The sequence below is a fragment of the Hesperophylax consimilis genome, chromosome 8 (genome assembly GCF_061612785.1).
Source record: "Hesperophylax consimilis isolate HC1 chromosome 8, BYU_Hcon_1.0, whole genome shotgun sequence".
Lineage (NCBI taxonomy): Eukaryota > Metazoa > Arthropoda > Insecta > Trichoptera > Limnephilidae > Hesperophylax > Hesperophylax consimilis.
In genome coordinates, this window is record NC_142843.1 from 1,914,524 (window position 1) to 1,938,532 (window position 24,009).

At 35.5% G+C, this 24,009-nt stretch overlaps 1 protein-coding gene across 4 annotated transcripts in view; it reads left to right on the forward strand.

The window, feature by feature from the left end:
- Positions 1-24,009, forward strand: part of mrj (DnaJ heat shock protein family (Hsp40) member B6 mrj) — a 192,191-nt gene that overhangs the window by 95,630 nt on the left and 72,552 nt on the right. For all 4 annotated transcript variants that reach the window (XM_089634738.1, XM_089634739.1, XM_089634737.1 and 1 more), the window contains one exon: positions 21,019-21,102. The gene's annotated coding sequence lies outside the window, so the exon portion shown is untranslated. The remainder of the gene's footprint in view (positions 1-21,018; positions 21,103-24,009) is intronic.

Genomic DNA, 24,009 nt, shown 5'->3' on the forward strand with positions numbered 1-24,009 from the left:
CTATTTTTTTATTCCGTTCTTTGTCAAATATCACAGCAGAGCAGAAGAGCTTAGCCGCTTGAAGCCATTTTCTAGGTTTATTGTTAGGCGAAAAGGGCAAAGCCAAGTTCCCAAAATATCTTTGGTTTTTGAATGTCAAACGCGACACCTGTGTTTCTTGTTCCTTTACCCATACAGCGAAGCTGAAAGGAATATGCGACAGTTATCTTATTATAGTAGTTGTTGACTCAAATTGTCAACTACCACTTGAGCGATTATTTCAAGATATCAAATGCTTACTGCGCTTTAAAGCCAATGAATCCTCCTAGATTTCGCCGTTTATCCCATATTTTTTTTCACATTTTGGCAAGCGATCGCTTAAAACGTTTTTACAAACTTTCCACGATATACCAAAAATCGCTAGAGTGGATAAGATAATGTGAATATGTTTATACATTTGTTAATACGTGTTCTCATAAAAACCATATTTATGTAGACACTGTATTTATAGGTAAAATTTTGGATACTGCATAGTACATATGCATAGTAACTCTCGTTCATAGAATAAATAATAACACAAGAAGTGCCCTGTGGACGTGTTTCGTGATCCAAATATAAGCCCAATTTGGATCTATATTTCCGTAAAAAACTGTGTTTCACCATGATTACGAAATTTAAATGGAATGGTGATAAACAATTTAAAGCAAGTGTAAGAGAGACAAACCGCATGTCAAATGGTCTAGAACCAAAATGTACCAAGTCAGTGGCGCACATTTGTTGGCACTTCAAGTTTTCTTTTTTTTTCTATGCTCGCGTTATAAATTTGGTTCTGCGTTTTTATTTACGCTCGTTAAAGCATTTTTACTCATTAGTTAATTAAACATTAAATAAAGCTTGTTTTTCCAGAATTTCTCTCCGTTGCATTCTCTAGAAAGAGAATATTATTTGGTTTATTGTTTCAACCGTTTAATTTAACTTTGATTTCTTTTCTAAATTTATTATTAGCTCGGGGCTATTATAGACTTTCTAAAGAATTACTCGTACATGTCAATTTGCCAGTTTATGTGATAAATTACAAGTCTTGTCGATTCGAAAGATCGTTGATGACAAACTACGACATTTTAATAGGTTAAATAAGCAATTGATCCATTAAGTCGTATGCTATCTGAAATTTTATACGTATAATTAGTTTGTCTAATAAAAAGGTTAACCAAAGCTCTCGCCTAATTGATGATCGTTAGATAAAACAAACCTGCTTGTGTATTAATGATTTGTAAAGTTATTATTCGTTTTTATTTGGTATGGAACCAACCATGTCATGTAATTACCCTTTACGGTGTCTGAAATTTAATGAGAGCTTTGTTGAGAAAATGGAGTTTGAATTTCTACGAGCATTTTTATCGGTGTTTGATCTGGACAATGGTATAGTAAAACTGTTACATGTTTATTATACGTACTTGTCAGCGGTGGCTGATGGGTAATAAATGCTTCAGATCGTAATACACGCGTGGACACATCTCAAAAAAAATCATTACAATGGCATTCGTTTCCCACGTCAATTTTGATGGAATTTCCCCTTTTGTCGATTTGTTTTCGTAGATTAGGCCTAGCGCGCACCACGATTGTATTTTTTGCGACACTATTTTAAAATCGTGCTATAATAAATCGCAAAAATAATACTGCGCGCATCGCGATGAAAAATTGCGATGAATTGTTCATTCTCAACATGGATTTCGTACAAATTGCTTGTATTGTTTTGCTTCTTCGGAAGAGGAGGAATAAAAGAACACATAAATACTGGACTCATCCTTTTACAGCAGAAAGATATGTTAAAGGTTTCTTTTATCTGAAATACAATGATCTTCGAAAATATCCAAAAATTTCTTTGGCTATTATAGAATGACGATTCAGACATTTGACAAACTATTAAGAATTGTTGGACCTCAAATTGCATACAATAATACTAGATGGCGGAATGCAATCTCAGCTGAAGAAAGGTTGTCAGGTAGCGATTTTAAATCGCAGTGCGCGCGTGTCCATATAACTTCAAATGCTATAATTTTATTTTGCGACAATCGCTTCGCGCGCTGTCGCGGAAAAATGTGACCGTTTCACTTAAGTTTAAAACATATTGTATGGGACAAGTAAAGCCCGCACAGATACTGTAAATTCAACAGGACACAGGCATACATAGACACCTTGATAACTGACTTGTTTGTAAAGGCAGTGTGTAAAGGCAGCAAGAGATTTGTAGGACCAGTAGGAATTTAGCCTATAAAACAACGTATTATTTTCCAGAGTACTGTCGGATGAGGAATGACTGCTTGTACCAGTCTCTTCTCTATTAATTGTACTTTTCCCACATGTTTTTAATAGTGGTAATTATTTTAATAGTGATGATCATCCTTATGTATTTTGTAAGAAACAAACAGCTTTTACATAATATACAATGATAGATATAAATATACAAGTTAACTGAAGTCAAGCCACAGAAGTCTCTTATGCTAAAGTTCATTGGAAATGAAATCTCCCAACATGGTGCATGAGGTAGCAGAATAGCACAAAAAACGTTATTTTTAAATATCTAAATTTTAATTTAAGACCAAAGGTTCATTAAAATTAATTGCACTGGTCTAAGCATTGAGGAAACTAGATGTTGATTGATAGTGTGATATGATCATATAAGCAGTACACAGATATGATAAGGATTTTATCAAAGATTATCGATATAGATATTTTTATATTTCAAAACTATTGTAATATTTGCTGTAGCAAAAGGCCCGGGAGGTAACAAAACGTTAAGAAAATCATGTAGATATATGTCCCACTTTCTGCGACTGCTCTGACAAGATAATTGGAAATCGCGTATAATAACAATATCATATATTTTATCTTTTGATGGATTTATTTTCATAACTTCCTTTCTGTTGCGATTTAACTACGTGGTAATAATTTCAAACTACGTATAATAATTTGGCTTGATGGCAAGATTTCCATCTAAACCTCATTAAGGTAGATACTTCAATAAAATAAAACGTTAATAATAGCTTAAACATTAACAACTAGTATTTTTATTTATTTTTACCAACGTAGACATACTCCTTTCTCAACTTGAAGTCTACTTCCGCGAACCAATTACAATATGTATGTTGAGAAATGTAGTGTTTTGTGATGTATGTCGATAATAATGTATAGACTGAACGCACTATCCTACACGCAACTGTTATTAATTAGGCATGCCTTCACATCTTTATATTGTAGTTACTTTTTATTCTTGATTACCTACCTGCTAATCATTTATGTAGTGTAGGTAGGTACCCACTTACGTGCATTTCAAATTTTTTGAAACAATTTTTTTGTATAGTTTATACAGGGATCCGGGGGTAAAGTGCACTAACTTCGGGGTGATTCTATATGTTTTTTTAAGTCGAAAAAGATAAGTTACTTTTTTCGAAATTCCACCTTTTTTGTCAAAAATATGTATGAGTATAAGTAAATAAAAATGAATTTTAGATTTCATTTTTCAATCTCTGTGACAAAATGTTATCTTCACGCGGCATCAACATGAAAAATTTCAAAAATATTTTACTATTAAACATAGGCATTTGTTACTCAATTACCCGATAAAAGTACTCACAATTTATAAATTTGAAATCGCTCTTCTGAAAAGTTTTTTTGTTTTTACTTTTACATGGCGTTATATTTTAATCTCACAAATACTTTTTTTTCATTTAGAAATAATTTAGGTTCATACGTTTTTTACCTTGTCCAGTGAAAATATAAGGATTTTGAAATTTTTTATTTCAGTTAATACAAAATATGTAAATGACTGTTGTTTTCAATTTGTGAAATTAGATTTCTTGCTGAAAATTTTGTATTTACGTAAAATGGTCGTGAACTATAAAAACCCAATATTCTCTCTTCAAGTAATATGTGCCTTGGTGACGTTGGTTTTAAAACTAGGTCCCCGAAGGTTAATCATAATGAAGAAGTCTTATAATATTGCCATCAATAATTTTTAGTTATTATGCAAGAATATATTTGACATTTCATATTTCCAGGTACAAGTCGAAGGTGAAGTAATTCATATTGACTCAATGGCTCTATCAATTATTTGTCCAAAGCGGAATTATTGGCGTCTCACCGGCCTTGTGTTGTTGGTGAATGCGAGTGTTGGTGGCATTCAGGAGTTGAAATCTCAAAGTTGGTCATCCGAGACAGTGTAATAAATAGACGGTGCTGTTTGATATTGCTCCGTACTCGCTGCGGAACTGTAACACGTGTTGAATTAACAACACCCACAGCCCACGTCAAATGTATTTGTGCCTAATAATAAATAATTGGTAGAGACCCGACAAATTCAATAACGCGAATTTTACACGCGATTTAGTGCTATTAAATGATAAACGTAATCAATTAAACATTATAAATATTTCTTTGTAAGAATATGGTTTTAACAATAACTTGAATAACTATTAAATAACCCAATCTTCATCCAGTGTAAATATTATACATCTTGCTAATCCCTAATTTTCTTTTTTATTATACCTTGTTGATAGAAGTAGAAACCTACTAGTTTATTAAAAATCTCTTCGAATTATTGGTAATCTGGTTAAAGACGGGATTGCAGGTCATTTACTGATAAACTTTTAGTAAATTTGTAATAATACTGGATCACGTGTTCATGCAACTGCGTTTGTCTTGATAATATACAATGACAAAATGCGAAAATTTCAGGATTTTTATGAACACGTGTTCCTACATCGTTAATTATTTATGGGCCTGCAATCCCATTTTTCATCGGATTACGAATAATTTTAAGAGATTCTTAATAAATAGGCAATATTCCATATCAGTAAGTTTTCTCCGTGTATAGTAATTGTCGACATAAGCGCATGCGTTCGAACGGTTCGTAATTTTTGTGAATGAAATATACGCCAGGAATCGGAATGACCTACTCGAAAGAATCAGTCGCAGACTGATCTTGTTTCTCGCAGTATGCATCGGTTATAAAATAAATTTAAATGTATCGATTAGTGATGAAGATCCGATTCATATTTATACAGGCAGTTAGTTCCTTACAAGTCACGTTGTCCTAAATTTGACCTCCATGGATTGCGTTATGTATATTGCGTTGATGTAAAAGAATCGACGTCAGAGTTGAGCAGCTGCTCGTGGGATCTACAAATTGGCTGCAAACAACTGTTTATGCAGCGAATGCTTACTTTGAGCTGTTGGCAAGCCCGCAAACGTTTACCTGAACGGCCGGCCGACTGCTCCCGGCTTGCATTTCTAGCGCACTTATAACGGCTCATCAATATGATCATTGCGATCATCGATCCATCGCCATATTCGGACGGTCCGTATCGTACATCGTCCATCGCTTGACATTATTTCTCATGGCACTGTGGCAGTACTGCTTTTCCAATAAAGGCAAGGCGATTTCCTGCTTGAGACCCTCTAGAGAGATTGCCTACTTTAAGTGCACGAGATTGGATCTGTTTTCGAAAATTGCATTCGTGCAATTTCGCCTGATCCACGGCGTTTATGCTGTTATTGGATCGATACTGAAGTGTGTTTTCCTGACATTTCTGTAATGCTAGCCGTAAAATCGTACATATTAATGCTACTTTGAATAATATTGTAATCTTGCTTTCTGATTCTGATTTTACGATCATTTTGTCCTGTTTCTGTAAATTGAAGTTTGCCTTTTATGATGTTAGCTGTTTTGCAATTCCTATTCCATCTTGACCCAACGTTTTGGACAGTCTTGCAGTGTCCATCATCATTACATATGGATTTGTACTTGTAATCCCACTACTCTCCCAACGGCGTTATAAGGAAACATATGGTTTTCTCCATCATCGCCCATGCCAATATTGTATTTGTACTGTAAGGTTGAGAATTCAGCTCAAGAAAGAGGACGAAACGCACCACGTCTCAGTACCCCAAAAGGTACACTCTTAAATGATATTTGGTCTGTCGATCTGACCAATACTGTCACCTACTGCCCTAAATGGACTCTTTAATGGCCTTAAGATATTGCTTTGTTCTGATTCTTAGATAATTTGATATTCGATCCTCTTGATTGAGGACAATATTGCGGTTTCGATTTGGCTTTTTTTCTGGGCCAATTTGGGTTCTCGCAAGCAGCAACAGGTGGGCATTGCCAAATGGGGCGAAAAGACTTGAATGCAGCCGCGTGCGGTCAAATGTTCCGCGTTTAAGATTACTGAATTTTTTATACAATATCGGCATTGAAATGTAATAAAAATTATCTCGACCGAATTACATGCGCATGTTTCTTTTCGACCTTTTCGTGATTCTCGAGAAATTGTAATATCGTTTGGGAGCTGCCTTTTTTGAAAGTTATAGTTTTTTTTACATGGCCTGCTTTTGTTTGCACGTTCATTTTGATTACTTAATCAGCCATTGCTTTCTATACTTTTTTTAGTTTAAAAAATTTCACGCACGAACTATTCTTACAATTGCGCACGAAGAAAACATACTGATATAAAATATTGCTAATTTATAAAAAATCTTGTCAAATTATACGCATTCTGGTTGAAAACGGAATTGCAGGCCTTTAACCAATGAATTGACAGATTTTCTAACAAACTACCAGTAAAACACGAATGTGCCAAGGGGATGTTGGAACACGTGTGCATAAAAATTCTAATATTTTCGCATTTTGTCATTAAATTTATTAAGATAAACGCAGCTGCCGTTCCGATATATTCTGAATGTACTAATAGTTAGTTAGGAAATTTCTTACCATCACTTTTTGACAGGATTTTAATAAATCAGCAATACTCATTTTTCTCCGTGCAATATCAGAATTAGTTCTTCACATCCGATAATTGGGATCAAAACCTCTTGAATTAATTTGGCACGTATGTTTAAAATGCACAAGTATTTATTGAATTAGGTGCAAGTTAGAATATCAATGAATGGGTGATTCACTCCTCCCACAAGACGTTTTATTATTGGCTAGGCAACATTAAGAAAATCTCTATTATAGGTTGTAGGTATTTAGCCTGTGTTCAGAAAAACGTCATTCCTCACATATATTTACCCTCGGAAATGGCCGTGAATTGGTATGCAGTGTGTCACGTAGAAATTGCATAAGATAAATATCTATTTTTAAAGTTCATTTATTTCGCGAATGGTAAATAGATGCATCCAATAATGATTCTTGGCACAGACAATATTTTAAATTAGATTTAATAGTTAAATTATCTCTTTTTTCTATAAGCTTTTATCTTTTGTAACTAAGTAACTAACTCAGTCAGTAGTTATAAACCTTAGTCGTAAGTCACCAGAAATAAATCTTGGATGTAAGTCACTAATTATTCTGAATCGTAGTTGTAAGTCAGCTGTATTTATTATGTAATAAATATATTTGTACAGCGCCCTTGAGGTGATTTTTAACGAAAACGGCGCTGTATAAATTAGCCTAATCTTATTATTATTAACTAACTATCACGCCGTTGCCGTTGCCCCGCAGGGGTAGGCACAGACCAGGACAGACCGCCAAACACCTCGGTCTTTGCGTATACTCCATGCCTCATTTACATTAATGAGTCGTCTCATACATACTCTTCTGTTATTCTGACTCTTTACATGGCCCTATGTCTACTTCGGGCGTCCCCGACTTCTTCTAGCATTAAAATTTGCGTCATTTACATTATCCTTACACTCTTTTCGTCATTCATTTTTCTCTACATGCCCAAACCATCTAAGGGTCTCTTTCTTACTATTACTCATTACGCTTGCATTATTTGCGAATCCGCATTTTTCACACGATCGTACATGGTTTTAGCGCACACTCGCCTCAGAGTTCTTATTGCAACGGCATTCAGTCTACCTTCATCCTTCCTCTGCCAGTTCCATGCCTCACTGCCATTCATCAGGGTAGGTATCAACACTCTTATTGTCCTTCAATTTCACTGATCTTTTCGAGAAATTGAAATTGTATCTGTGATTTCTTCGGTTTGGATAAATTGTCTATTTCCAAATTTCCTATTTACTTTCCGTAGCTTGGCTTTGGCCCAAACATCGCTACGGTCAGATAAAAATACAATTTTCATTCGATTGACATTGGGATAGCAGTTTTTATCCGCAAGTTCGTCAATCGTGCAAATCTTGGATTAGACAAGATCCCTATTTTGATTAGAATAACATATTGCTATTGTAACCTATTTATTGCAGTCGGAAGTCGGAACGAAGCGATTTATAAACCATGTGGTATTGGCTGGCCTAGATAAATAATGTTTTCGGGTGCTTACCTATCGTGTGCTTAGGATTGTTTAGGTACCGAGTAACTAGTAGTGTGATGATTGTAGTTTATCGGGGATTAATGGGACCTATTGGCCTAGTTTGGTTGAGCGTGACCGCTGGCCGCTGAACTCCGCATTGTGGGATCAGATTCGCCATTATGTGTTGTTGAATTAGGTTTTCTCGCTGCTTGGTGTTGTGATGCGAGTGGACTAGGCTTATGAGCGGAGTTTCCCAAACTTATTTGAGTCACTGCCCCCCTTTCAAGGATATTTCTCTCCATCGCCCCCTTTACTCTTTACGAAAACTATATGGTCTTTTCGACTAATAATAACTTTGATAAACCCATACCGCTGATAGATCATTATGTTATTTTTCGTTTTGTTTATCATACTATTGCATACATTATTTTGTGATATAAATATACATAGTATTTGTGCGGAAACTTCACTGGTTTATGCAACCCAGTAGAAATGTAATATATAAAACTGTTTGTTTCCCAAAAAAATAAAATTAACGAAACATGTAACAAAAATAGTGGTTACAACTGTCGCTGTAATCTTTGTGGTATAAAAAGGTGCATTCGCTGTTAAAAACGGGAGTGGAGGCCCTAAACGAATGAATTTATAAATTTCATGTTAAACTTTTAGTAAAAAAAAGGAAAGTATTAACGTTCCGATATAATCGAAAAGTACCAACATTTTATTAGGTTATAAATCAGCAATGCTTTTTTCTCCATTTACGTTGCTTTTCATAAAGGCAAGTGGAAGATATTAAGATTAAATATTTTAACGACCACATTTTTCAGCGCCTTATATTTTAATTTTAATTTATTTTGTAAATTAAAAAAAATATACAATTTTACTGTTTTTTTTTTCACCAATTATACTAGGGTCATGCTCGTATTAAAACAAGTAAGTAAAACAAAAATTAAAAAATATATATTTATTTAAAAACCATATTACAAATAATGATTAAACTGATTGATGAAAAGATAATATATCATTTTTTTATATTTTCTCTTTCACATTTTTTTAAAATATCAGCACAAGCTAATCATAGTACGTACGAATTTAGAAATGTACCTATTGCATTCACGCTTCCCTAACTGTACTTCGGTTTCCTTAAGTTCCTTCCGGTGCCCCAGGGAGCGATATCACCCCTTTTGAACCACTTTGGGAACCACTATCTGTTGGCTCAATGGAACTGGCCGCATGGTTTTCCGCCAATGCGGTCCTTTTGCTGCGTATTGCGGTTATACGTGTTCCATCACGATTTAAATTTCCCGCCAACATTTGGGCTGTAGGTGCTCTTGACATTGCGGAGGTCGCGACACGGTGACCCTGAAGAAAGTGCTCAGAATAATAATTACAAACACCTGAGCTGTGAAGACCATTTCTCTTTCATCGACCATAACCTTAGGTCAATGAAAATACATAAACCGAAACTTCAAACCATTAAAGCATCCGTGTACATGCTTAAATAACCATTACCTGCATATATTTTAGTAATATTCTTCACGATATAAGTTGCAGATATTGAAGCAATTATCACTTATCATTGATAAGCGGTTTATTTATTGCTTCTCACAATCATAATTTTCCACATAAAAATCAACCTCACTAGGACTATGCTTGTATCAAAGTTAACAATGTATAAATTTGGATGAACCAAACATAAAGTAGTACATTAATTATTTCAGTTTGATAAATCAATTGCATCTAATAACACTGTCTGACAGGAGAATTACGTCAGACCTGGAGTCATTAACAACTTAATTGAGAGCCCTGCCATCGTTGCCACTATTAAATAGGAACACGAGACAAATAGTAACAAACTTCTACAATACATACACAATCAACTATTAGACTCACTAACAAATTGGATGCATGATCTGGGCAACAAGTTTTGGGGTACTATTGATATATTTATTGACTCCATTTACAGCATTAAGCGTAATCTATAGCAACACTTTGTTGAATCCGACAAATTATAATAGCGTTGGTAATGTAGTTTTAGTGTTTTATCTTGTTCTAGTTTCTATATTATTTTATGTTTCTTTTACATGTTATACTAATATTGTTTCATATAGTTTATTTTTATTTCATGCTTTTAAAATTCCGTGTATAATTTTATCATAGCTCACTAGGTATATTCTGTTCTTAAAATCCATGTAAAAGCCCGGCTGGACGTAAAACCAAATAAAATAAAAATACAATAAAGTAATGACTACATACTCCCACAAACACAAAAAATTACAAGAGAATGTAAAAAATACTACTTACTACTTACAGTACTTACAGATTCTTCTTGGGAATCTTACAAAATTCCTATGCTTTTTTTTGAAGTAAACACTGTAGAGATTCCATTATTATAGAAGACATAATTTGTCGGTGCGTCTTTTACACCGTGTATAATTTAACGATCTCTGTTACTTTTTATTTCCACATTTAGGAATGTGTATATTATATCTAATTGGCAGATCGTTCTTGAGTTGAAAAAATTTAATTTCCAAAATGTTCGGTTTGCATAATCCATGGCCACCAATTTGATCGATCTGCCAATGGTTTCGACCTTTTTACCGCCGGGAAGAAATCGATATTGCTAATTGCCCGCGCGAATTTGTGTCACGATTACATTTGCATCTTTTCTAATATCTAATTCTAATTACTGATGTGTTGCTGTGTGTACCATCCGATTACGGTGTATAGCGCATTAGCAGCTTTGATTACTGGAATTATGGCATTCGTGCCTTCATTGTTCTTGGAATTGACGGCCACGTCGGGCCTCTTCGTGTTCTGACAAGTTGCCTTAACCCTTTAACACTTATGGACGTACCACTAATAACCTCCCTGTGTCTCATGAATTACGATTGTAACGGAAAGAGGAGTTACGACGGTGCTCTTGCTGGCAAGACCATTATGATAAGTAACAGGTTAACTAACAGCCCGGGCAAATCTGGGCGTTTTTTTGCTGTTTTATGAATAAATTTAAGAGACTTTTTTTTAATTCCAAAAACTCTATGGACCTGATTTTACCTACCATTGTATCTTCTTTTTCTAATGCAGGTCTCTCATCACAAGAAAGAGGGAGACGTTACAAAATAGCTCTCAGTTTTGTGCCTTCATGTTTCTACCCATAAAAAAATGTGAAGATGCTAAATTAAGACAAATTCATATTGATTACCTGTATCATTGTCAGGGGATTCATTCAGTGTAATAGACATTGTCAAAAGATTGTATCTAATATTGTAATATCTTATTGTAAGGGTTAATGCATTCACCGCCATGTTTATAGCATTCAGCGCTGTTGCATCACCGTGTGAGCCAAACCGTGCCTTTCAAATCTGATCTAAGGAGGTACCAACTCCTTGCAGTCAATTTGCCCAATTATGCCTGTCATACGAACTGGAGACTGGAGGCTGGCCTACACGGCACGAATGGGTTTCACTGTCAACGTTCACCGAGATAATATTATGATGTCGGAGCTTTACATGCTGCATATTGTTACTCTTTGTTGCTTTTCCAATACTGACTTATCTCTAGCCTCCATTCCAATCGCGGTTTTGCAACTGATAAAAATAACTTATCTGATTTATTTAACAGCCAATTATTTTTACCTCCGCCCGAATTTGTGTCGACACATTGCCGCGTCGCTTTCAAAACGGTCTTTACAAATTTTCCCATAATCAACGTATCGTTTTATTTCAAGAAGGCTTATAAATGTCCCAATCAGATCTTCTGATATCAATTGATGCGGCCGTTCATCGTATGCGGCATTTTCCCACACTTGTTGGATAATCTATTTCCTCTCAGTGGTTAATATCTCCTCGTAAGGCCTTCTACTAAATGTTATTGATCTGCATGCAATCAGACTGGTAACTCTTTCTTTTATCACTTAATCTCCAAATTGACCCCAATTTAGACTCGTGCTGGCTTAATTAAGATGAGATGATATGTTGTATACATGTGTGCAAATCACCTCAGCTTCAAATCCAGGTAGGAGAGTTGCCATTTGAACGAGCCAAGATTCGTCACTGTTGCAACACACCGGTCTATTTATTCCAATTCATTTTCTTCCGGTGGACTTAGCGCGTCGGGTCGCTACTCCTGACTCAACGAGGACATGGGCCTCGATAATAGCCATAAAAATAGCCCAACCTAGTAGCAAACTAAACAGTGTCTTCTGTCGCGTGTGTTTGTCCCGGCGCGTTGTTTGACCACGTGCCAAGTTACTAACCTTTGAACTTGACGATTGGAATATCTTAATTGGAACCAGTGAACACTCCTAGGCTTGTTCGGTTTTATAAGGTTATATTAATATGCCCGTGTGGTGTATCGCTATTTCACCGATTCTGTTGGCAGAATGTCAGGCCACTTTTCATTTCACCGTAAAATTATAAATAGTTCTGCCTTGCATTGAACGTTTCAATGAAGATGCGCTCGTTACGGTCGCATTCTAGACCTATTAACATTGCGACCAGTGTGTGTTTTCACGAGCCAGTGCCAAATTAACTGCACATTGATGCACGCTTGTTTTATGTGTCGATGCAACCTGAAGTGGTCAGTGTAATTCATAATTTGTTATTTTCTTTGCGACTTATATACATACTTGCATATTTTATTTTTTATTTATTTTATTTATAACGAGAATAATCAAAACCTTCCTACATAAAATATCTGGACAGCCAAGATTTTTGATCATTGAATTCATAAATAACGTCATTTCATATATTGGTAAATGTTTTTTAAAATTTTTTTTATGAACTAACGTCCTACCCCTAAAAACATTGCAAAAGTCGCTGAAATTCATCCAAAACCTAGTTCCCCTCAACAGCGTGACGATGAAGAACGTATTCTATATCTGATAGTATTATTATCGTAATGACTGTGCGGTTTAGGATTATTGTAAATGGAAGTGGCGCCCTCTGTTCTTTTCAAAAAGGACCGTTAAAGTTTTCAAAGGTTTTTTATTTGGCATTCTCTTATATTTATTCTATATCTGTCATACTGGCTAAAGTTGCCCGGGCTTTACACGGAGTTCAGCAAAATCAGACTTTGAAAGTGAGATTTTTTTGTTCTGAAGGTCAAGTGCAAAATTTCATCTCTTAATAAAACTGTACATTTGTATAAAATTTAAACAAGCGCTGCCCGCCCGGTGTCCGCCCTACAATTCCCTTTAAATGAATGGATATAAGTAAAATTTATTAAATAAACTTCGAAACAAAATCCAATTGTATGAATATAAACAATCCGCCGAATCATCTGCTGCTAAAGGCACTGCCCGTTTCTTGGAATTTATGTAGGAAGGTTTTGCTATAACTATCTTGCGTGAGTTCTGTTTTGTTTCCATTGTTTGTCTCAATTTGTGCTGTAGGCATTTTTTGTAATGATTGTGAAATTTCTTTAATAAATTTGAATGGTTGTTTCTTTGTTTCACTTCACCTTGTCTCCGTTTAACCTCTGCAATTCTCTCGTAGATCCAATACGTGTCTATTAATCGCAATGATCGATGTTAGACGCATTACCTTCGGTGGTACGATACGTTTGAAGAACACACAATGATGCCTAACTTTCACTCGCATGTTGTACTAATATTGTTTGTTAAGGCAGATGCACTATCATCATTTCTTCTTTTGTTCCAAACGCAATAGAGTATTGGCACGATCACATCATGTACAAAATTCTCTATTTGAGAAAGCGCAACAATTATAACTCAGTTCTATCGCGTGAGAATGTTAATGATTAATCTCAGATTGATTTCTTCAATGTTAATGACACCATGGTTTAACCTTTACCGAATGACACCATTGTCTTAGGGTGCTATTAAACCGTAATGCCTAGTCTTACCAGACCTGACGGCTCACTAGCAAACACCGCCACCGAAAAGGCTAACTTATTAGGGAAAATGTTTGCGGAAAACTCGACCCTCGACGACGGGGGTGCTGTTCCGCCGTCGGTTCCTCACTGCGGCTTCTATATGAAAAAGCTGAGGATCCGGCATCGGGATGTACTCCACGTCGTACGGGGGCTCGATGTTAACAAAGCTAGTGGACCTGATGGAATACCTGCCCTGGTATTGCAGAGGTGTGCTGCGGAAATAGTTCCAGTTTTGACAAAGCTCTTCAAAATGTCCCTGAAGTGTGGCACTGTGCCCTCTGGTTGGAAAAAAGCGGTAATTCACCCTATTCCCAAGAAAGGTGACCGCTCCAACCCGGCCAACTACCGCCCCATAGCGATCACATCAGTTCTGTCCAAAGTGATGGAACGTGTGATCAACGACAAACTGCTCACATACCTCGAGAAGAACAAAATTATCAACGACCGTCAATACGGATTCCGGCGGAACCGCTCGTGCGGTGATCTTCTCGCGTATGTGACGCATGTTTGGGGGCGGTGCCTGGAACGTCACGGTGAGACCCAAACGGTCGCACTAGACATATCCAAGGCCTTTGACCGGGTCTGGCACCGAGGACTTGTCAACAAATTGCATTCTTACGGACTTCCCGCATCCCTGTGTACGTGGATTGCTGACTTTTTAAGGGATAGGTCGATTCAGGCGGTTGCTGACGGTTTCACCTCTTCCTCGCACTCCATAAATGCTGGCGTCCCACAGGGATCGGTTCTGTCTCCGACTTTGTTTTTGTTGCACATCAATGACCTTTTGACATGTGCACCGATTCATTGTTACGCGGATGACAGTACAGTTCATGATAGCTTTTTGTTTGACAAGCCCCCAAAGGGCACACAAACTCCAACGGCTCGGAGGGCTTTGAAGCAGAGAATGGACGGTTATCTCGAGAGTATTTCCTCCTGGGGTAAAAACAATCTCGTCGAATTTAATGTTTCAAAAACCCAATCCTGTCTGATTACGTCTAAAAGGGATCCAAATGATAATCTAGTCTCCTTCAACGGAAGCAATCTTCCGAACAGGCCTTCCATTGATATGCTTGGTGTAACTATAAGTGACCAGCTCAGGTACGGGGGCTCCATCGAAGCCAGAGTAAAGTTGGCCTCTCAGAAGCTGGGCGTACTGTACAGGGCCCGCAGATACTTTAATAGTACACAACTTCTCACCCTGTACAAATCGCAAGTGCGCCCTACTGTCGAATTTGGCAGCCATCTCTGGTCTGGAGCCCCAAAATACCTGAAAAAAACCCTTGACTCTGTGCAGAAACGGGCGGTCCGTTTGATAGATTCCCCAATCTTAACAAACGGACTGCAATCTTTAGAGCACAGGCGTCAGGTAGGTATGCTGTCCTTGTTCTATCGGTATTACAATGGAAGATGCTCTGAGGAACTAGCGTCATTGATCCCTTCGGCACCGGTGCGTAGTCGGGATACACGCCAAACGCGCGCCCAACATTTGTACACAGTTGACACTTGTCACATGAGAACGGGTCGCTTCTACGATTCGTTCTTAAGTTCAACAGCTCGGCTGTGGAACGAACTGCCGGCCTCTGTGTTTCCTCCCTCCTACAACATGGGACTCTTCAAGACCCATGTTCACTCCTTCCTCTCCAAAAAAAGACCCTCCACACAGCATCCCCAAAGATGACATAGGCCCCGAGGGAAATTATTTTCTTCTGGGCCTCCTGTGTGGAGTAAATATAAAAAAAAAAAAAAAAAAAAAAAAAAAAATAGTCCAACTATAACTCAACAATGTGCGTGTTGATAGTCGAGATGAACATAATAACTACTTACGTTCCACGATCACTTTTCTGTCTGTTGTTATTTTAAATCAAGTCTGTTGTTGTTTTTGTTTTGGCGAGATTGGGTCGGCAATTTATTGCTGACAATTTGCGCAATAATACTTAATATAATGTAAATATTTATAGTTGAACTGTTAAACATTCAGTCCATTGATTGAAGAATATTTGCGGTATCTGATGCGATATTTATCTCTCCTTTTTTTTACCTAATTTAATAATTTTTTCAACTTGTCTTCAAACCTTCCTTCTTCTTATCGCTTATTTTTCTACTTGCAATCGCTTATTGCTAAAACCCATTTGTAGTGCAAAGGATGTTTCGCTCTTGTTCAAGTCCGCCTTTCTTCGGTCTGTCCTTTGGCCGTTCACTTGTTTCAGGCATGAAGAATCGTTTATCATTTATTCAAAATCTTGATAAAGACTGTCTTGGGATGATAAATATACGCCATTAGTTTTGGTAAACAATGGCGGGAATTGAAACATTATGCAATGGAAAATAGCAGCGTTGCGTGAGCATTATCATTCTATTTTGGGGCCGGTCATGATTGTTCCGCTGGACCCATTTCGTTAACGATGACAAAATAAATATCACGCCTCGACTTCAGACCTCAGACCTCAGACCTTCGCCTGATCATATTTTTAAATCACGTCTTACGTCGAAAATATTGAGTTATGATTGCCCAACTTGTGAAAAACTTCTGTGAAATTGTAAAAACTCGTGCTTGATGTTTTAACACGTATTGTAGGAATGGTCAACTATACAAATATGCATTCAATTTATTAATATCATGTTGTTTGAAGTAGTACATATTGTTATTATTAATGTTATTTTTTGCTTAGCTTTGTAGCACCGGTGTTATTGCATTATACATTTGCGCCAGACAAATAGTAATTCATTAAAACTAGTATTAGTTTTAACGCCCCGAGATAAATATTAGTTAAGTTTCTCCATGCAAAACAATGCAAACTGGTTGAAAAGAAAAGTAGTCGATCTTTAGTTTGGTAGAAACCAATTAAAGTCGTTAAACCGATAAATAATTATTGCACGTGTTTCACTAATGTTGTTCGGGCGTTCTCTATATCTCACATGGAGATCCTATTTGAGAGGAGAAAGCCCTCTTCCTCTAAGTACTTTTATAGGTTTTTCAGAGTGCTTTTCACTCGTACTAGACCTCCTGGCCTCCCTAGACACTTGGAATTAGTTCACCTCTGCCTTTAAGCATATCGCGGAACCGATGCCACCATCTCTGACATCTCCATTCAGTGGTTTGTTCTGGGCACATGTCAAATTGTTTCCTTTTGTGTTGGTCACTTAAGGTTGGATGGGCTCTGTGCGTGTGAAATGATTTTGCGCCGCATTACGAGATATCATTTCCGAGTAGTTACCTCGTCACGTCTGTAAGCAGTGCATTAAATTCCCCTTTGTTCAGATACGTGCTGTGTTGTACAATGCAATAGCAGTGGTATATCCCCAGTTTTGATAGTTTTTTAAAAAACACGATGGTTGGGATATTAATTTTCAATTCTGCTCACAAAACTCAGCTTCTAAATTAGTATAAACATGCGATATGAATGTATTATTTTTGTGTCAATATAATTTCATCGATAATATAATTATTGTTTCAGTAGATACATAAAATTTCTATCCATATTCCAAAGTAAGAATAGATGAATAGGATAGGCCGGTATGGCAAGGCATACTTTGAAAAGCAAACAGGGCCACTTTCATTAGCACTTAAAACCTGCACGTGTCGCCCACGTGACGTTTCTACACTCGTAGTAAACACGCCCAGCTTTTTATGTATTTTAATTAGCGTTTTATCTTCAGATATATTATTTCAACTTTAATATTTCGAGTCTCAGCCACGTTTCACTTTTTAACCTTTATTTTGAATGAATCTCCACAATCTGTTTTATCTCCGATCGTGAAGTGGGTTATATTAAGCTCCCATGTTTTTCCAGCGACATATTATTATTACTGTCGTGAACTGATCAATATTCCTGCAGTGTTTGAATACATATACCTCCTGCATCCGGCCAGTATTCTAACAACGATTTACATAAAGACCCGCAGGACTGAGAACACAACATACTGAAAAAGTCTAGCTAAGATAAACTAGGAATAAAAGATTTCATACGTGTGTCACATTTTCCCTTCTTTTGATACCGGCGATGAGAGTTAGTTGAGCTTTTTACCTTTAGCCCAAATCGGAAAAAAGTTTGAAATTTGCGAAGTAATGCAAAATCATCAAGTAAAGTAAACCTCATCCTCTACAATTTCATAAAGTTTATGTCAGAATAATGACGTTGATTTAAATATATGGTTTATGAAATGCTTCCCTACCATTAATCATATTTCGTTTCAGCAATTTCTCATCCGAATTAATTTCCATGTATTTATGCATTTTTTATGGTTAATTTAGTTTTGCGAACTTTTTTAAGAAAACGTATTTCTGATTTCTTGAGATTTTCAACGTGGATACATACAATCGATAAAGTTTTCAATGCGCAAAAACTCTAGTCACATGAAGAAAAAAAACTTATATTCATGCCGTCTGGATATTCAATAACAGTAAAAATGACAAGTATTTCATTTTGTGAACATAGTTTTGCATTTTGTTCGTTTGGCATCTGAAGCCGACGATATACGAAGGATGTATACATAAAGTACTTTAGAATCAATTAAATATGATTTACATTAACGTGATAAATAATAAAAAAATTCATTTAAAGTCTCAAAAAATTATGTAACGGTAGTGAAAATGTTGTGTTTTATAATTTTCGAGGCCATAAAAAAGAACTAATGAGTTTGTTTGTGTAATTTTGTACCGAATGGATATCAGTCGATCTACTTTCTGCCGTTCCAAAACGTTGATACGTAACAAATGTACCGATATTAGAACACTATTTTTGGTTTGTGTAAATTGGGCACTCGCCAATGTTATCAAAATGTATGATTTTATGAATACTTTAGATGTGTTGTTTGCAGTATGTGTTTGCATACAATTTCTCCAGTAAATGTTATCGATACCGATTAAGTGCACTTTCTATAGCATAATTACAGCGCGTGAGTTGGAAGAACTCCACTATCTCTCATACACCTCCACCTACACCTGACTCATTCAAATTATTTGTTTTATTTTCTTTGTCATCTCCAACTCTTTGTTATTTTTTAAAAGATGATAAAAATTACACAAAGATTCCGTTTTTAACCATTTAGGCCTCTGGCATATTCTGCCAGAAGGTCGTAGTATTTAAAATCCACACAAATGGAATAATTTCGAACGTATCCGAAAGCTCTAAAACTTTTTCTTAAAGGTGATGAAATTCGCATTAAAATTTTATCACAAACAAATATATAATTTTAGAAATATTTAATGCAAACATAAAATGTTAAAAAATGGGACACCTTATGTTTTTCGTCTAAACACTGAACTCAAATTAATGATAACGTAAAAACACACTTCTTATTAGATTGTGTTTTTATAAACCCCATTTTTTTCGATTCCTATAAAAATAATTAATAAAAAAAAATCACAAAGTTTCATTAATATTTTTCAAATTGCGGTCGGAAGCTTTGAGAAGTGTAAATTTTAATTCTTCTGTGGTTAACTTCTAGATTTGAATATATATCGTGGTGTTTTCTTTTTTTAACACCCTTTAGATATGATACAAAGATGATATAGTTATATGATATAGTAATATATCATCTTTTTCTTCAATGATTTGATATTTATGTCTATGAAGTTATTTCTCTTCTTGCGTAGATTGATACAAAAGCCAAGAGAGCTCGATAGTTGGTATCTATGCCACTTGTGTTTGTCTGTTACTGTAACCTCATAACACAATACAACACGTTGATTATAACCTGGTCCAACCCAGTTACAACCAACGACAATATTATTTACCGTCACACAGGTATTGTTTGGTTTTTGGCTGTTAAACGTCATGTCTTCCACTTAGGTAGACAATGTCTCGTCGGAATTCAAATTTGCCGGCCGCAGGTTCTCATGTCCTACTTCTGCCTAATACGCGATTGTTAAACTGTAATATTCAATCAAACTTTATTTATAATTCAATATATAAAGAGCCGAACCATTCTGTACATACTGTTGTGCATTTCGTTTTTTATTAGAGGATTGAATTTCAATTTCACATTAGGGTCAAGCATTGACCCCATTTTTGTAATCCCCTTATCTCCTCAGGCTAATTTGTTCGTTTTTGGGAACAAACAGCTATTACCCGTAGAGTCGATTTGTTCGCTTTTCGGGACAGCTCATATGGTCTCATAGAAATCATTGTGTCTCCCTTATCGTCATAGTTAGAAATATAAACTAAACGGTGTTAGAAAGAGAAAACACCAAGTTTTATATATTCAAATTTAGAGTTACCACAGAATAATTCAAATGTACGCATTTATGAAACCAAAGGTTTCGTTTTTATTTGATAAAAAAAACATAAAACTTTAATTATAACGATTTATTAATTATTTTTTAATGAACCAACAAAAAAGTGAGGTGGCAGTAATGATTATAATACATTTGAAATTAATGACTCACAACACTCCCCAAATCAAACACGAGAAATAATTTCTCAATTGAGTTGGGCAATTTTTTGTTAAAAATTTCTAATTTTTTCGCAATCAGCCTCGAAATATCTACATTTGTAAATTATTGTAATGTGTTTGTATATTCAATAAAAAAAAATTGTCTAAAAAAATATATATTTTTTAGTTCAGTATTTAGACGAACAAAACGTAAGGTAAGCCATTTTTAAAACTTTTTTTTATTTGATTTAAAAATGTTAACATTTCAAAAAGAATATGATTATTTTAATAATACAATCTAAAGGCGTATTTCGTCACCTTTCAAAAACAGTTTATTGTTTTCGGATACGTTCAGAAATTTTCCATTTAATTGAATTTGATTGAGAAACAGAAATACCCACAAATTCTCTGACTTTTTACAGTATCTTTAAGAAATATAACTATCAATATGTCAAGGGTTTATTTGTTCGCTTTTCATGTTTATAATTTCATTTTATGTTTGTTACAGGGTCGGGAACCACAACTCTCTCTGACGTGCGACTAATCTTGGTGTCAATAAGGTTATTTTCTGTTGGCCGTTAATCAAAAGCGGGTAAGTTCTTGTTTTATTCGTATTTTTTGTTTCTTCATACGGTCATTAATTTTGACGAGTTTCGTTTATGCCTTTTTAAATTGCGGCAAAAAAGTGAAAAGCATCCAGTGCTAATCCCAACCGCAACAGATACGTTAATAATTATGGTTAATTTTGATAACTGGTTTATCGTAAACAAATTATAAACACGGCGATTGAAATGAAAGTTTTTTTTTAAATTTAATTTATTCGGTAGTTGATACAAGTGTGAGAACGAGGGATCGATAACCGGACCGGGGATTCAATATTGCGCCATCAGATACTAATTTCACTTATAAAAAGTTTCATCAAAAAGCTCTTGACTTTAACCGAAAAGATTTCTTTAATTAATTTTCCCTCGTCAGTTTCTGACAGCAGCACTCGCCTCCTTTAATCTAATTAAACTTTAACAGCCTCCAATTTTCTTTCCATCTGCTATTTGTGTAAAACGGAGATATTATGCTAATTTTCATTCCATTTTTCTGCTGTTTGGGTAAAACGGAGATATTCTGCTAATTTTCTTTCAATTTGTCTGCTGTTTGGGTCAAACGGAGATATTATGCAAAAAAAATCCATTTGTCTGCTGTTTGGGTAAAACGGAGATATTATGCTAATTTTCAAGTTTAGAAGTGTCGAAGAATCACCGAACTCATAAATGCTTTTGCCAAAAGCAATTCGTTATTGATTTTACGAAAATTACAGCAGACAACAAGGATATTTCTTAAAGTTTCTCCAAGGGTTTCAATTACCAATATTAAAAATGGATAAATTTATCGAAGACATTATTTAGATTGGATTTAGTTTGGTAAGAATTTTACGATCATACATACAGATAGTAGCTAATAAAAATATGCGTTAAGAAAATGATGGTAATCGAAGTATGATAGAATTAAATAAAATAGTCTCTAAATTGTGGAATTTGAATATTTTATATTTTTTCCTTTTCACGACAAACTTTCTAGGACTATAAAAAGGTCTGAACGCGTTTTAATTTACCATGGTATTTACATAATATGCTAATGAAATGAGCGCCACTGTTGGCGCACGGTACCCACTCTCGCTATTGTAGAATAATTGAGTGATTTTTATAATTTTGACTTCCGTAACAAAGTTCATTGAAGTAATCTTTAATCATCCACGATTTCCATCACTATACAGAGGGGCAATATAAAAAAGAAAAAAAACTTTTATTAAGGTTTGTTGGTTATAAGTTATTTAGTTAATTATATATGTTTGACAAAAACACTGGCGTCAGTCTATTACATAAAAACGGAATAGGCCTTAGGTTGGATAACTTAGAGGCGCTAGAGTTAAGGAAAGCCAAAAACGTCAATAGCAAAGTCATCAACAACCAAATAAACCTAAATAAAAGCCCTATACTCAGATTGTTCCCTATTGACAAAGAGCACTCGCCTCTCAATCTCCCACCTATCCCTACCTCTTCCACTGTAGCTCAGACTGTCTACTTACCGTGATATCAACACATGTTAATTTATATTTTAGATGTTTAGTATTATACTGTCCTGATGAAGCTACGGTTGTAGCGAAACCCGGTCGGCATTAAGTATTTACCTATAAGTGATGTTTAGAAAGTTATTGTTTAATTTTAAATTATATTATATATGCTTTTAGGTTAAGGTATAAGGACTATTGGATTTTATTTTTGGTGGCAAGAAACTTGGTGGAGTAAATCCATTTTACCATAAAGTGATCATACATTATTTTAAAAATAAACATAAATAAATTTGGAAAATGTCTCGCTAAAAAATTAACACTCTACCAATAGCAAATTCATCACATATTCTTATTTATTTTTCAACGGTGTGTGTGAATAGTTGATACTTTTCTAGGTAAGCGCTTGAATTATGCATGAATTCGGTAGATTTCCATGGGAGTGAATTGTATACTATTTAATTTATACCGAGCAACTCGTTGTGACAGTTAGCTTGTTGTCCTTAACCAGGAATGTTTAAAACATGTTGACATTAACATGTGGAATTCTCTTCCATCCATAGCGCAGTAGTAGGTGCATCAGCTATGCAACACTCCCTCTCCTTCGTCTTGATCCAACACGCATTTATCATCATCATAATCATGTAATTGTAATTGAGTCGGTTTACTTTAGTCAAATAAGTCTATGTGTTTAATTGTTGTGTTTGTTCTGTTCTACGCGTATATTCTAGAACAGCGCTTTCAAATGGCTCATTAAAATTATATCTGTGTGCGGTTCTTGGTCATTTTAAAAATAGGCCAACAATCATTGTCAAGGAAATTTTAAATAATGACGTTGTTTGATACTGTGTTCGCCAAGAAGTATTTAATACATTTACGGTTGAGGTTTGTTCCACTTATCAACCGAAAGTGAGTTTATTTCGAGCTTCCTAGGTCAGTTTCGGTCATAAATATATTATTATCTTGTTCATGTAATTTTTTACATTCTTTGTTGTTGAATTCCTGCATTGCATCTGAAGAACAATTTTATCCCACAGAACACTCACCCAAATCTCTGCAACTCGTGCCCGGGATGTATAGGTACTACCTACATTATAAATATAACTTTAAACGTAAACTCTTACGTCGCAACATGGAGGTGAAATTATCCAGACCTGCCTGCATTTCTTTGACAGCGCTATAGCATCAATCGTAGATTATCGAAGGTGCCAATACGTATTAGAAAAGTTGGTACCTACTTATTCAAGTGGCCAGCTTTGATCATCGTCACCGGCGCACAATCCTTGAAGACTTTTGAGAGTTCTGGCAAGCGGTAGGCCAACGGAGCTGTCACAGTTTTATAATACGTTACGATTTTATCACCCCAGTCAAGAGCACTCCTGTCCTGGTGATACCCGTACACCAGGGGGCACTGATTTGTTAGGTCTTGGAACACGT